The 14,427-nt window shown below is 33.5% G+C and overlaps 1 pseudogene; it reads left to right on the top strand.

Moving 5' to 3' along the window:
- Window positions 1-4,500: 4,500 nt before the first annotated feature.
- The window catches only part of LOC149547238 (uncharacterized), a 61,676-nt pseudogene continuing 51,749 nt past the window's right edge, over window positions 4,501-14,427 (top strand).

The raw sequence follows: 14,427 nt of genomic DNA, 5'->3' as shown, positions 1-14,427 counted from the left end.
CTGAAACTACCAAGGTCATCCTGAAAACACAAACTACGCACTTGAATTGTGCAGTTGGTAAAAGAGGTCAAAACCTGATAACTAAGATGTGGGTATAAAAGATATGAATGTTTTTGGGATTTTTAAGTGTGTAGGGATGTTATGAAATGTAAGGAAATGCTAAATGAAGTAGGTTTTTGACATGCAAAGTGAAAATGTCCTAGGGGTCTTATGTAAATGCAAATGCAAGGTGTCATTTTGAAGTTTGACTCGAGGGGATGAAAATGACTCTAAGGTGTACAAAATGACAATTAGGGTTATGTTTTGGACTTGGTAAGGATGTGAAAGGTTGATTTATGCAAGGTATACTATGAAAGGGATTGTGTTCTAGGGTTGATAATGACATTTGGGATATGCAAAATGAGGGTAAATGATCAATAGGACAATTTGCTTGATGGACACTTTGATAGGGTTTGGTAGTGAAAATGATGCTAGGATTTTGTTTAATGAAATATTAAGGGGTTATGCCACTAGGGTAAGTCAAAATGACATTTAGGAATATTATTATACTAATGATAGAGGTATATGCAAGGTTTTGAACTTAGGTGAAATCTGTATAAGGTATTAACCTAAGAGTTTAACATTATGACAATAGACTTTGGATCTTGACCAAAAAAAAAAGGACAAAAAATGATAAGATCAAATGAAAAAGCCAAATATACCTTGACATAGGTAGAATTTGACCAAATAAAATTATAAAAGAAAATGATTAAATGACCATGGTCAAGATCCATTATCCGTTGACAGAATGTAATATTCTAGAGTTCATTCCTTTGTTTAGATTTTTGACTAAATTCAAAGGTTTTGGGGTTCAGAATGATGTTTAGGTGACTTGAAATTGTGATTATGCTGATTGGATATGTTATATGGACAATGTGTATGATGCAAAATGAGATTTTGGGTGCAAGATGCAGTTTTGGGTCAAGTGTAGAATGGGGAGTTACAAAGGCTCCTAGATGTATTTTTAGGGTTTTAAAGTGCAAATTGGAGGCCCAAAATGGTCATGTAGGTTCCTAAGTGCACCTTGATAGTGCCAAGTGCACTCAAACTCTACCAACTATGTCCATGACATAGTTGGGCCAAGTTTCGGTTCAATTGGTAGTTTTTTGGTTGCATTTGGTAAGTTGGATTGAATGTATGTTGATTATGAAAGGTATGGTTACCAAATTTATATGCTAGGAAGCTAAGATTCTAAGGTTGATGTTATGATGGGTTGTTAGATGTAGAAAAAAGGTTATTACTAAACTAATGATCTCCTAAGTGAAGGTAATGAAGACTAGGTGATGCAGAATGCAGATCTGGGCAAGCTAATGCAAGGGGAGCTAACTAGGTACCTAAAGACACTATAAAAGCCTCAAAATGTTATTTGGAATCCCAAACTACATCCTCAAACCACCAAGTGCACTTAGATATTACAAACTATGTCCATGCTATAGTTGGTATTTTCAAGACATAGTTGGTAAATTGGGCTGAAACTAAGGCAATATTGAGTGCTATGTTTTCTAGATTGATGGCAATATTAAGACTACAATGAAGGTTCAAAATGATTTTTACGATACCTGAAATGAGGGTTAAATTGTGCAAGATGATGGTTAGGTATCCAAAGATGCAAGGTGGTGGATGCAAAGTGCAACTTTTGAGATTGGAATGCAAAAACTAAGGGAGGTAAACTAAACCCAAATAGATGCAATATGAAAGGTAGTGAACACTAAATGTGGACTAAAAGGTGCAATATGAAATCTATATGATGCAAGTATGAGGCCTAGGCTAGGTTTAATGTAGGTGGAGTCTATGCAAGGTTGAGATCTATGTTTTTCCAAGTACATTTAGGAGCACAAGTTGCCATGTTTTCCAAGGTTTGAATGTGTTGAACAAAAGTTTGCAAAGTTTGGACAAAGGTTGAAATGTTTTGACAATGTGTAATGTTTTGAAAAGGTTCAAGGTGTAAATTTGAATGCTGGATATTATCTTGATTAATGTTTTACATGCACACAAGACACATTAAGACAAGAATAGATTTTGTTAAAAGTGAATAAGCACACCACAACCTAGGCTTTTAGGACTATATCCGTTGAATTCCTACTTTCATCAATGTTTAGCTACACTTATCCAGAGTGGACAACCTAGGATCTTGGCACCATAGGCTCCCCCCTTATAGCACACTCACTTCTCAAGGCTACCAAGATCCTCTTCCCAAGAGGTATGACTTCCCAAGGGATCGTTGCCTCTAATAAGGACCACAAGAATGTAGGATGTCTTCACTGGCATGGGTGACCCCTTGAGCCAGTGGATAGAAATGATTTTGGCCACTAAAACACTATTTTTAGTAAGGGCATTTCATTCAGCAAGTGAATGATAAACTTTTGCAGAAGGTCTCCCAGCCTTGAAAACTATGGTTTGATGCACCACATGGGTACTAGAGGAGAGCTATTACATAGCAATACCATTGACACAACTTTCATCATAATGAAATTTTATATACTAGCTGGAACATTGACCTAGCTTTTGGCATGTTCCCACTCTGAGGTCATCCCCTAGTATACCCAATATTGAGTATCTTGGTCCAAGGCAGGCCTCCTATAGAAGTTACATGTATTTCTGTTACACCCAAGATCCACGAATGGCAAGGGGAGAGGATATGTCCAATGTAACTCCTAGGGATTTAAAAACTATAGAAACACCAAGAAAAAGAGAAAATTTTCATTTTAAGCATTAAACAAAGTGTTATCTAATCTAGGAAATCTACACACATGATTTTGACAAACACATGACGTCTTCAACAATGTCCTGCAAAGCAAGCATTAGTAGTTTGTCATGATCATGTCTTCATCCCTCAAATTCCACATGCTGCAACTAGACCATTAGTAACACAAAATCATCTAATCTATGTCCTAGAAGAAAATGGAAACATTACATGTAGATTCTTATTAATGTATGTGTTTTATCCAAGTGTGCTCTAATAGAGTAGATTGCACCCCAAAAGGCCAAAATGGATTAGAACATGCCCAAGTGTGCCCAAATAGTGCTAACTACATCAATGATGTAGTTGGGGTCCATTTGGGTGTGTCATGCCCAAAATACAGAGGCAAGGACACACAAATAATATTTAAAAAAAAAAGAAATATGCTTGCTAAGTTTTGATAAGTTTTAAGCCAGTTAAAACACAGATACATTGCAAGGCAACAATCATGTTTTCCCTAATAGTGTCTTGACACTTTCGTTTAAGTTTCAAGTCAATGTAGAGGAGTAGATCCATAAGGTTGAACATTAGTTAAAAGATTGATTTTGACATTATGTTTGTCATATGCTCATTCTAAACAATATATTAATTGATTCAAATATTAATAAAAATATAATTCAATAATTATAATAACAAAATAGATAAGATAGATCTAACTATAAGCTTAACATAGTTTAGTAACCAATTTTCAACTTTATTCTATATTAATTATATTATCTAACACCTATCATATTTTAACACAATTATTGTCCACATTAACCATACTAATTAAATCTCATTGTCTGTTCATCACTCTGCATTTAATCTAATAATCTTACTATTTTAAAATTAAATAAATTAACTAATCATGACTTAACCAACATATTAAACAAGTCATAAATTTAACTAAACCTTATACCACTACTAGTTCCAAATATAATCTAGAACAAAATAACACAATCCTTTGATTTAAAACACCATATAACCACTTGACAAAAAAAATCTAATTTATTTGTAAAACAAATTAAATAGTACAAGAAATTCATTTTGACAACGTATTAGACCATACTTAAAACTAATATTAATTATATACAACAACAACAAAAATAACACTCAAGAACTAAACTAACTAAATCTAACATTCACTTAGATAACATGTTAATTTAATAATGAAACCATCTTATCTAAATCTAATCCAACTTTAATTATTAAAACATACTAAGATTTTAATTTAACAAACACCAACTATATTCAACTTACACTTAATATACTTTACCATAAAACAATTACTAACTAAAACCACCTTAATTCAAAAAACTACACATTTAACCTAACACTAATACACACTAAACAACTTTTACTAACTAGATCAATAATTATAGACAATTTAAATAAAACAACTAACAACTATCTATACTAAATTATCATACTAATAGACATGTTAAAGCTTGTAACAAAAAAAAAACTAAACTAACTTAACTAAATTAGAAACTTATTTCCAATATCTAACTAACCTTTAATCTAAAACTAAATTTAATTAGCACTCACATAAAACAATAACTAACATATATCTAACATCTAACTATACTAACTCACATACTAACCAAAATTACCTACACTACCCTCCTTACCTTCTTATCCACATGGCCACTTTGCACAGGTCAAACTCCTCCCCTTACCTAAGGCCTTGGCCGCTTCCCCATAAACTTCCATGCAGACCAAGGTTCAAAAGAACTGTAGGGATGGCAGAGAATGCTACCCAAGGAAGGTTTACGAAAATGCATTTGATGAGGGTAAGTCATAAAGTTTTAGGAGAAAATTTTCTAGGATATTAAAAGGAATGGAAGATGATCTGCCCAAGACAAGACATAAAGCAATCCAACTCATGCATGATGATGGAAACATCAAGCAATCCATAGGTGTATAGACCAATCACTCCCTTGCACAAAGTGGCTTAAATTCTTATGAAAGATGTGCACTAAAATTAAGGGAAAGGAAGTAGCTTTGATGAAGAAGCCTAGAAAACAAGACTTCTCATCCAACACATTAAAGTGAGATGTGACTGGGTCTAACACTAATTCCAACCCATCAAATTGCCAAGTTCCAAGCACAAGATAGAAGTCAAGGGGGATTTTAATGCATGGGAGTAAGAGAAACATAAAGCAAGTGGGTAATCTAGGTAAGTCATGATGAGTGGAGAGCTTAACATAGGTCTTAGGATAGTAATTGTAAAGTTTTATTGTTAAGTCAAGGATTATAGGGATATATTTAAGATATTAAGATTCCTAAAAGTATTTTCTTTTTTTGTTTGATTTTAAAAATAGACAATTCAGAGAGAATATTCTCTGTCACAATAAGTGGAATAATTCGTTATCCCATACAAAATCCAGAGAACTCTTTTTTGCTATAGGATGGCTTTTTTTTAAATTTTCTTCTAAAGGCAACATTTTTGTCTAAGTATAGATTTATGAATAAGGTTTATATTTTTGTCTTTCATCTTATAATTTATGTTTTATCTATTCATCATACATCAAGGTGTATGTTCCTTTCTTTTTGAATTCAAGGAAATACATAATCTCTTGATCAAATTGATTTTGTTCATAATGAAACTTAACAATGAAAGTGATAACTTTGTGATCACAATGTAGGGTTTTGATTACATTTAATACTTAGACATCAATTTGGAAACTTCAACATAATAAATTGCCTTTCATTAACATAATTGAAACTTGAAAATTCATAATTCAAATTCATTATCTATCAATCTATTTCCTCACAACATATGTAAAATTTGAAATCACATGAGAGTAATACAAGGATATTTTCATAATACTTTTCTTTCTCTATTATTCATCCTGGTTCAAGGCTCCATCACGAAAGAACCAGTAAGAAAACTTGATGTCTTTGCCAATACATCAAAATTCAAATACATTTTACATAATATTACAATTCAAAAGAAATATCTTCAAAATATTTCACGAATACTCTCTTCTAATACCTTCAAATTTCAAGGAAACACAAGGAGAAGACAAGAGCTAACCTAGGTGGATCATCGCAACATCAAGAACAATTCAAGCATGTACCCTAACCCGATTTTGTACAATAGGTCCAAACATAAAACCTGAATAGGGGGGAGTTGGATTTTCTCAATGGGAGACATCAATCACCATGCCATAACATAGCCCTTTTGAGGCTAAAACTTCAAGAACTTTCGTTCTTCTACAAGGCCCTTTCGGGGCTAATACCACAAGGATTTTCATTCCTTTCCATATTCAAGAATTCACAATATCAACAAGGCATGTGATGACAAGTAGGGGCCCATACACCCTACCCTCTTTCCCTCCTCTCACCATGAGAGGATACTCTACACCATTGAGGTCCAACTAAGGCCCTACCCGCATACATGGTCACTTCTTCCCTATCCAAGGTTGAGTAATGCCAAAAAAATCCCCATGAAATCCCATAAAAAAAAATTCATCAAGACAAGCATAAGAATGCATCAAGAACAAGCAAAAATCCCTCCAAATCCAACCCAACACCAAAGCAAGCAAAAACTAGAAAAAAACAACACTTTGAGCAAGATTCAAGCATGAAAAACATGAAGAAAAAAACCAAAAGAGTGAAGAACTCCTACCTTTACCAAAAGAGTTATGGAAAAAATGGTCTATTGAGAAAAGCTCTCCCTTTCTTCCTTCAATCTTCTAATTTTCTCCAAATCTAGAGATTGCGTAACAACCACAAACTACTCCAAAATCCTCTAAGTATCATCCCTAACTCAACTAGACTTCAAGAAAACTCAAGATGGAGTTTGAGTCACCAACACATGTAGATGACAATCAATTTTTGCAATCCATAAAAAATAGGGCTTTTGAGTAACCCTAAAAGTCAAACAAGGAGGCTAAGGGGGTGGAAAGTACTCCCCACCCATACCCTTAACCATAAGGCACTTAATTTTGATGTTTTTAAGCCTTAAAGACATAATAGGAACAATTAGAAGCTAGGACAAATAATAGAATCAAATAAAAACATTCTAAAGATAGACAATGCAAGGATAGCACAAAATAGACAAGGGGTTCAGCTTTGGCTTTCCATTGGATTTCCCAGCTAAACTTCCTACACACTTATTACACCCATTCCTAGGTTCAAGAAATCACATGCATTATGAAATTTACATATCAAAAAAATCATATAAATTAAAACATCCACTTTTATAATGATCAATTATTTATCTAATTCTACTCATATTTTCGACTGTTAAAATTGCATAATAAAAATGTTAGTTTTGCATTCATTTACTTCATCCTCGCACATGTTCATAAAGCATTAAATGACGAAAACAATTATTTGAAAGTAAAGCATCACACATCATAAATAGCATAATAATGTTCAGTGCATCAAATAATGTTCTGACATATCGAGTCATGAGTATCAAATAATAATGTATCATCGATGCTAGGATGGGTCAGGGCGAGGCCTCACAAGGTCTAGCTGGTAGTTTTAGGATGCAATTGGGAGGTTAGGTGCAAATTGTGGGGAAATGGTGTCTAAATAAGATCTAGAAATTGAAAATTTTGAAAAATATACTCCCAAGTTTGCCCTAATAGTATAGACTATGTCAATTATGTAGTTGGTAAGTTTTTGATATAGTTGGTAAGTACAAAAATTAAGAAAGAGGTTTTGGTGGCTTCTAGACTCCTAAAACTACTCCTAGGGGTCCCAAGTGTGCTTTGATAGAGTAGAGTGTACCCTAGGAAAATAAGCTAATAGAATGCATGAAATAAAAGCATACAAGCATGTTACTAGACCCCCTAATTAATCTAGGTGTGAAAAGGAAGAGAAGATAGTTGTTATACCCTTCTAAGTGAGCTCCTTCCTTGCACCTACAAACACAAAACAAGAAAACCCAAGTTAGATGAGCATGTCCAGGTTGGGTTCACCAAATGTAGGACCTAGAAAATGGGCTAAATGCATAACATACTATGAGAAATCACAAAAATCAATCAACATTCATTAGCACCCACTAGTCCACCATGATATCCAAACTAATAAAGAAAGCAATAGAAACCCCCTCTTTCGTTTGTAGCTCCCATGTCCTTCTTTCTTCTCCAGATGATGTAGCTTGAAAGTTTCCTATAGTGCACACAAAATTGAAGAAAAGCCTATGATAATGGTGATAATGCTATGAGATTACTAGAAGTTGTAATTTGAATATGAGAGCAAGAGTACAAAAGATGAGAAAAGCTAAGGACTTGAAAAATGCTCAAGAATTAAGACCTAGGGACCAAAAATGAGAGGAAGAATGCTCATTTTATAATGGGCATGGAGGAGGAGAGCATTTGATTTTTCACCCATAGATATACAACTTGGCATGAGATTCCTTTGAGAATCCATGACACATATGTCACAAAATGCCATGTGTAGGATTCTATGATGCATGAAAGTCAAACTTGGCTAAATGTGGAAGAGACTCTATGACACATCGTAAGACACCTCAATCCCACTTAAAGCCAAGAATCTATGACAAATAAGCCAAATATGGATGTGTGTAAGAGAATAAGAATATTTCATTATGACATATTTTATCCAAGTGTCAAAGGAGAATCCATGAGGTGTCATATCCAAGTGTCGTGATGATGCCAATATTTCATGGAACATTTGAATTAAAAATCTTGTTATTCAACAAAATAAGAATTAGTAAAAAGTGGAATTAATGATGGAAAATGTTACTTAGAAAATTAGGAATTTCCATGGTTTGTGGATGATGAATAAATTAATTTATATAATTAATTAATTGAGGATGATAATTAGGAAGAATAATTAGAAAGAATAATAGGATTAAATTATGGGTTATTTAATCCTATAGAGAAAATTATTAGATAATTGGCCAAAATTGATTAAATAAGTGTGATAGTATCCTTTGATGAGAATGTGATGATAATGGATATTTACTAGGATGATGATAGGTAGACCAAAGCCATGGTAAAGTTGAATGATTAAAGATGATAACATGTCAAGGACACATGACATGAATTGATTGATATGTAAAATTTAATTGACATTGTAAATGCTACAGGATCAAAATTGATTGGTAGGGTTCATTATAATAATATCAAGGGACATGACCAATATTATTAAAGTGGTTTGATGATGTCACAATCTGACACTGAGAGCCTAAAAAATGTCAAAGATCAGATGACATGAATGATAGTTTGACCTAACATTGAGAGCCATGATAGTACTAAGGTCAAATTGATAAGTTTAATAGGTTGATAGGTTTCCAAGGCACTGAAAGCCACAAAAATACCTAGGATCAGATAAATGATGAATGATTTGGTATTTTTGATATGTTTTGGGTTGATTATGGTTGATTTTGAGTGATTCCGAGTTGATTTGGGGTGATTTTGAGTTGATATGAAATTGTTTTGAGTTGATATGAAATTGTTGTGAAAAAGGATACAAATGATGAAATATGATCAATTTTGGCCAAAAGATCAAAGTTACTAGAATGATAAAATGGGACAAATTAGTATCAACAAGTGATGAAACCATAGATGTGAACCATTTTTGAGCTCTACACTACTAAGGTCAAAAGGTCAGTGAAGGAAAGTTAGTGTTTATCGAGTTCACTCAGTCTCCAAAGGATTTTATAGAATTTGTAGTGTTTGTCGAGCTTCACTTGGTTAACACTAGATATCATTTCTAGAGTAGTGTTTACCAAGCAGGGTTGGCCAATGAAGGATTTCACTTTTTTAGGAAATAAAGTTTAATTGTTTCATGTAAAGTTTGTAGCCGACTCATGTAATGATTATTTGTAATTATAACGTGTAGATTAGCTAACAGGACAATTTGTATGGTATAAATAAAAGGTCAAGTTGTGAAATCTAAATTTTTTTGAGTGAGAATGCAAGTGGCTTAATTGTGAAGAAAAAGTGTGAGTGAATTTTGAAGATTGATTAGATATCCTTGAGAAATAGAAAAGGTGTATTCTATCAGGGAGGATATAGTGAAGTAGAATAGAGATTTGTAACAATAAAGATCAGTTGCATCTCATTTAGGTTACTTCATTGTTACCTTTTCATCATTGTAGTAGTGATTCCTAAATCTCTTAACAGGGTTGGTTTAATAGCCATTTTTGTAAATCCTCTAACAAGGTGGATAGTTCTATTGAATTGTTCTAAAGTCCTCTAGCAAGACCACTCCTAGTAGGGTGATTAAATCCTTTAACAAGGTCACACCTCATAGTTTTTTCTCTAACCTTTAGTAGGGTTGGCTCCTAATATGGTTCACTTCAAAAGAGTGAAAATTGGTAGCTAGTTATTTTGTGGTTTTTCCCATATTGGGTTTCCACGTTAAATCTTGTGTCTCTTGTGTTGAATGTTTAAAGTAATAACTTAATACACAAACATCTACTGAGTTACAAAAATTTTTCTATGTGGCTACTGAGTGATAGCAGTAACTAAGTTTTAAGACATCTAAGGGATCTATAGATTTGTTTTTGTGGTAACTGATTCACCCCCTCTCCTCTTAGTTACTCCATCTATAATTCCAACATAAAACATATTTAAATACTGATTAGATTAAGGGAAATCATATGACAACATATTATGTGATTAGACCCATTATAATTAATTTTATATGTCCCTAGGAGCCTTAGAACCTATAAGGACATGCTATTATGGGATATTTTGAAAGTAATAAAAATGTAACCTATAACCACTTTTGACCCATTAGATGCTAGCATATGAACTCCTAGGTGTCCTAGGACCCCTACAAATATGTGTTATCATTGAGAAACCCTAGGCATATATGTTATCATTCAATGAGTCAAAAAGGGTCATAGTGTAACTAATGACCTCTTTCAACCAATTAGAAAAAATATTAATATGTCATTAGGGGTAGTAGGACCCTTAATAACATCTATTATTATTTAATGGATCAAATTTTTACCAATGTGAAAAAATCTAATATGTCCCTAACAATCTTAGAACCCTTAGCATCCTACATGCTATCATTGAATGAGCCACAAGGGATGATAAGATACCTCATGATCCCTTTTGACCCATCAAGCTAAACTAAATATGTCCCTAGGGGTCTTATGACACCTAGACTCATATGTTATCATGCCATAGGTCAAAAGGGGTGATAGGGTAACCTATTATCCTTTTCAACTAAGTGGATGTTAACATATGAATTATTATGGTTGCTATGACATCTAGGTGGATATGTTATCATTGAATGAGTCAAAAGGGATCATGGGGTACCCTATGACCCCTTTTGACCCATTCAACATATGGGATAGTTGAATCATTAAAAATGGGTCATTGGGTACAATATGACCCCTTTTGACCTATTAGAAATTAGTATATGACCTCCTAGTAGTCTATATGACCTCTTTTAACCCATTAGATTTAACATGTGAAATAAGACATATGTTATTTTTGAATGAATTGAAATGGGTCATACGGTACCCTATGACCTCTTTCTACCCATTAAAGAAAATTTGATATGTTATCATGAAATCATTTGAAAGGGGTCATAACATAACCTATGAACCCTTTTTGTTGACTTATATATTAACATATAATTTTTTGGGGTCTTATGATCAATAGAAACATATGTTATTGTTGAGTGAGTCAAATAGGGTTAGAAGGCATGCTATGACTCTTTTTGACCCACTAGATGTTAACATATGAACTCCTTAGGGTACTAGGTCCCTTAGGAACATATGTTAACATTGAATGGGTTGAAATAGCTAATAGGATGAATTATAACTCAATTAGAATGAATTTAATATGTCATTATGGGCCTTAGGACTCCTAGGGACATATGTTATCATGGTATATGTTGAAAGGGGTCATAAGGTAACCTATGACCCTTTTTCAACCATTAGATGTTAACATATGAGCTCCTATGGAAGATATTTTATCATTGCATGTTTTAAAATGGGTCAAAGAGTATTTGATGACCCCTTTTAAACCATTAGATAAGATTTCAAATTTCCTTAGAAATCATAGGACTCCTAGGGAATAAGGTTATTGTTGAATTGATGAATTTCAACCCATTTGAAAAATAATAATTTCTCTAGGGATCCCAGGATCCATAGGACCATATGTTATCATTTAATGGGTTACAATAGGTAAAAGGGTACCCCATGACTCCTTTTGATCCATTAGAATGAATTTGATATGTCCAGGCCCCTAAAAATATATGTTATCACATAATAGATCAAAAGGTGTCACAAGGTGACATGTGACCCCTTTTAACTATTAGGATTAAACCATAGACAAAAAAAACAATTACATGCAAATATAACCAATAACATAAAATAATAGATCACACAGATTTAATGTGGTTCACCCAATCCTTGGACTACATCCACCAAATAGAAAGTCCAATATTTTTATGATCTAGTGATTACAACCTGATTACAACAAGAACCAATTCCACATCACCCCTTATGAAACAATCCCTAATCGTAAGCCCTTTTATACAAGTATTTAAACTGCTTTAGGGTTATAATTAATAGTAGGGCCCAAACAAAAATTGCCAAAGAATTTATGAAGTATGTAGTATACTTTATTGATCAATCACCACAATTTAACAATCTCCCACTCAGGGACTAATTAGGCTCCACACTAAACAACAATCTCCCACTTAGAGACTGATCTTGTAGCTATGCCGCTACTCCATGAGGCTCCCACTGGATCAAACCACCCTAGAATCTACTATTATTTTATTCATATTTAGTCTAGAAGACCAACCAAAGCTAAAGAGGAGTTTAGCTTCTCCCTTGTTACTACCTTTGTCAACATATTTGCTGGATTGTCATTGGTATGTATCTTCTCTAGCTTTAACTATCCATCCTCAAAAACTAACTAAATGAAATGGTACCACAACTATATGTGTTTGGTATTTGAATGTAGAGCTAAATTATTTGCAAGATGAATGGCACTCTAACTATTTGTGAACAAATAATTATCCTTCTGAGGATGTCCCAATTCTTGCAAGAAGAGCTAAAGCCATATAATCTCCTTGGCCGCCTCTGCAGTAGCTACATACTCTACCTCTATAGTGGATAAATCATTAACCTTTTGTAACCTAGAAACCTAGCTCATGGCTACCCCACCAATAGTAAAGATGTAACTTGTAGTACTCCACCTAGTATCAATATCCCCTACCAAATCTGAGTCAATATAGCCCTGTAAATCAATAGTAGAGCCCTAAAATTGTAAAAACTTATTGGATGTTCCTCTCAAATATTTGAGAATCCATTTGACTACATTCCAATGCCCAATTCCTAGATGACTTATATACCTACTAATAACTCCCACTACATGTGCAATAGTTTAAATTAGACATAAATTAGACATAATGAAATATCATCAACATATAGAAATAAATTAATGTAGCTATCATCATCCAACCTATTAAATTAGACATAATGATCTAAATGACACCTAGTTTAACCATTCTTATGCACAAAACTGTCAAATTTTAGATACCATTGCTGAGGTTCTTGCTTCAAGTCATATAAACTTTTGCACACCAAGTTCTCCTTATCTTAGAGTACAAATCCGTATCACTAAGCCATATATATCTCTTCATCCAAATCACCATGAAGGAAGGATGTTTTAACATCGAGTTGCTCTAAATGTAAATCTTCAGTGGCCACTAGATTTAAAACAATATGGATAGAAGTCATTTTAACAATAGGAGAAAATATCTCATCAAAATCAGTCCCCTTTTGCTATGTAAATCCTTTTACAACTAACCTAACTTTAAATCTTTTCTTACCTCCATCCTCTTCTTTTAACCTGCAAACTCACTTATTCTATAAAGCCTGTTTACCTATAGGCAACTTGCACAAATCCCATGTCTTATTCTTTACCAAAGAGTCCATTTCATCTTTCATTGCAGACTCCCACTGAATCTTTGTATCCATCTGCATAGCTTCATCATAACTTTGAGGTTTACCAACAATAGTAAGTAAAATAGAATAAAAAGAGGGAGAAAATATTTATGAAGGTTTGATTTGCCTTTTTGACCTTCTAAAATTCACTAGTGTGTGTGGTATTTGTTTTTGTGGTTGTTGCACATCATGAGGAATGGATGGAACATCAACTTTTGGAGTATCATCTAGCACTACATAATCATCTTCTTTCTTCTCATGTTGCTACAATAGATCTTTGTACAATACTTTCTCATGGAATATGACATCCCTGCTTCTTACAATATTATTATTTTCAAAATCCCAAAGAAAATAACCAAACTCATTAATGCCATATCCAAAAAATACATATATCTTTGGCTTAGCTTCTAGCTTGGTTCTATTTTCATAATCTATGTGAGAAAATGCTTCACAACCGAAGGTTTTGACAAAAGAATAACTCACCTTCTTACCAGTCCATGCCTCCTCAAGAATGCCACAACCCAAAGGAGTAGAGGGACTTCTATTAATCAAATTTACAATAGTATTGACAACCTTCACCCACATGTGTAAGGGCAACCTAGCATGCAACCTCATGCTCCTTCCACGTTCCATTATAGTCATGTTCATGCATTCAACAACTACATTTTCATATAGAGTCCTTGGAACAATTTTCTATCTATGAATACCATTAGTGGAGCAATAATCTTCTAATTCATGATTGTAATACTCACGACCATTA

Source organism: Cupressus sempervirens, chromosome 7, assembly GCF_028749045.1.
Source record: "Cupressus sempervirens isolate cs-2001-9-10 chromosome 7, ASM2874904v1, whole genome shotgun sequence".
NCBI classification, from domain to species: domain Eukaryota; kingdom Viridiplantae; phylum Streptophyta; class Pinopsida; order Cupressales; family Cupressaceae; genus Cupressus; species Cupressus sempervirens.
The sequence above is the reverse complement of the archived record's forward strand: the minus strand, read 5'-3'. Positions and strand labels throughout refer to the sequence as shown.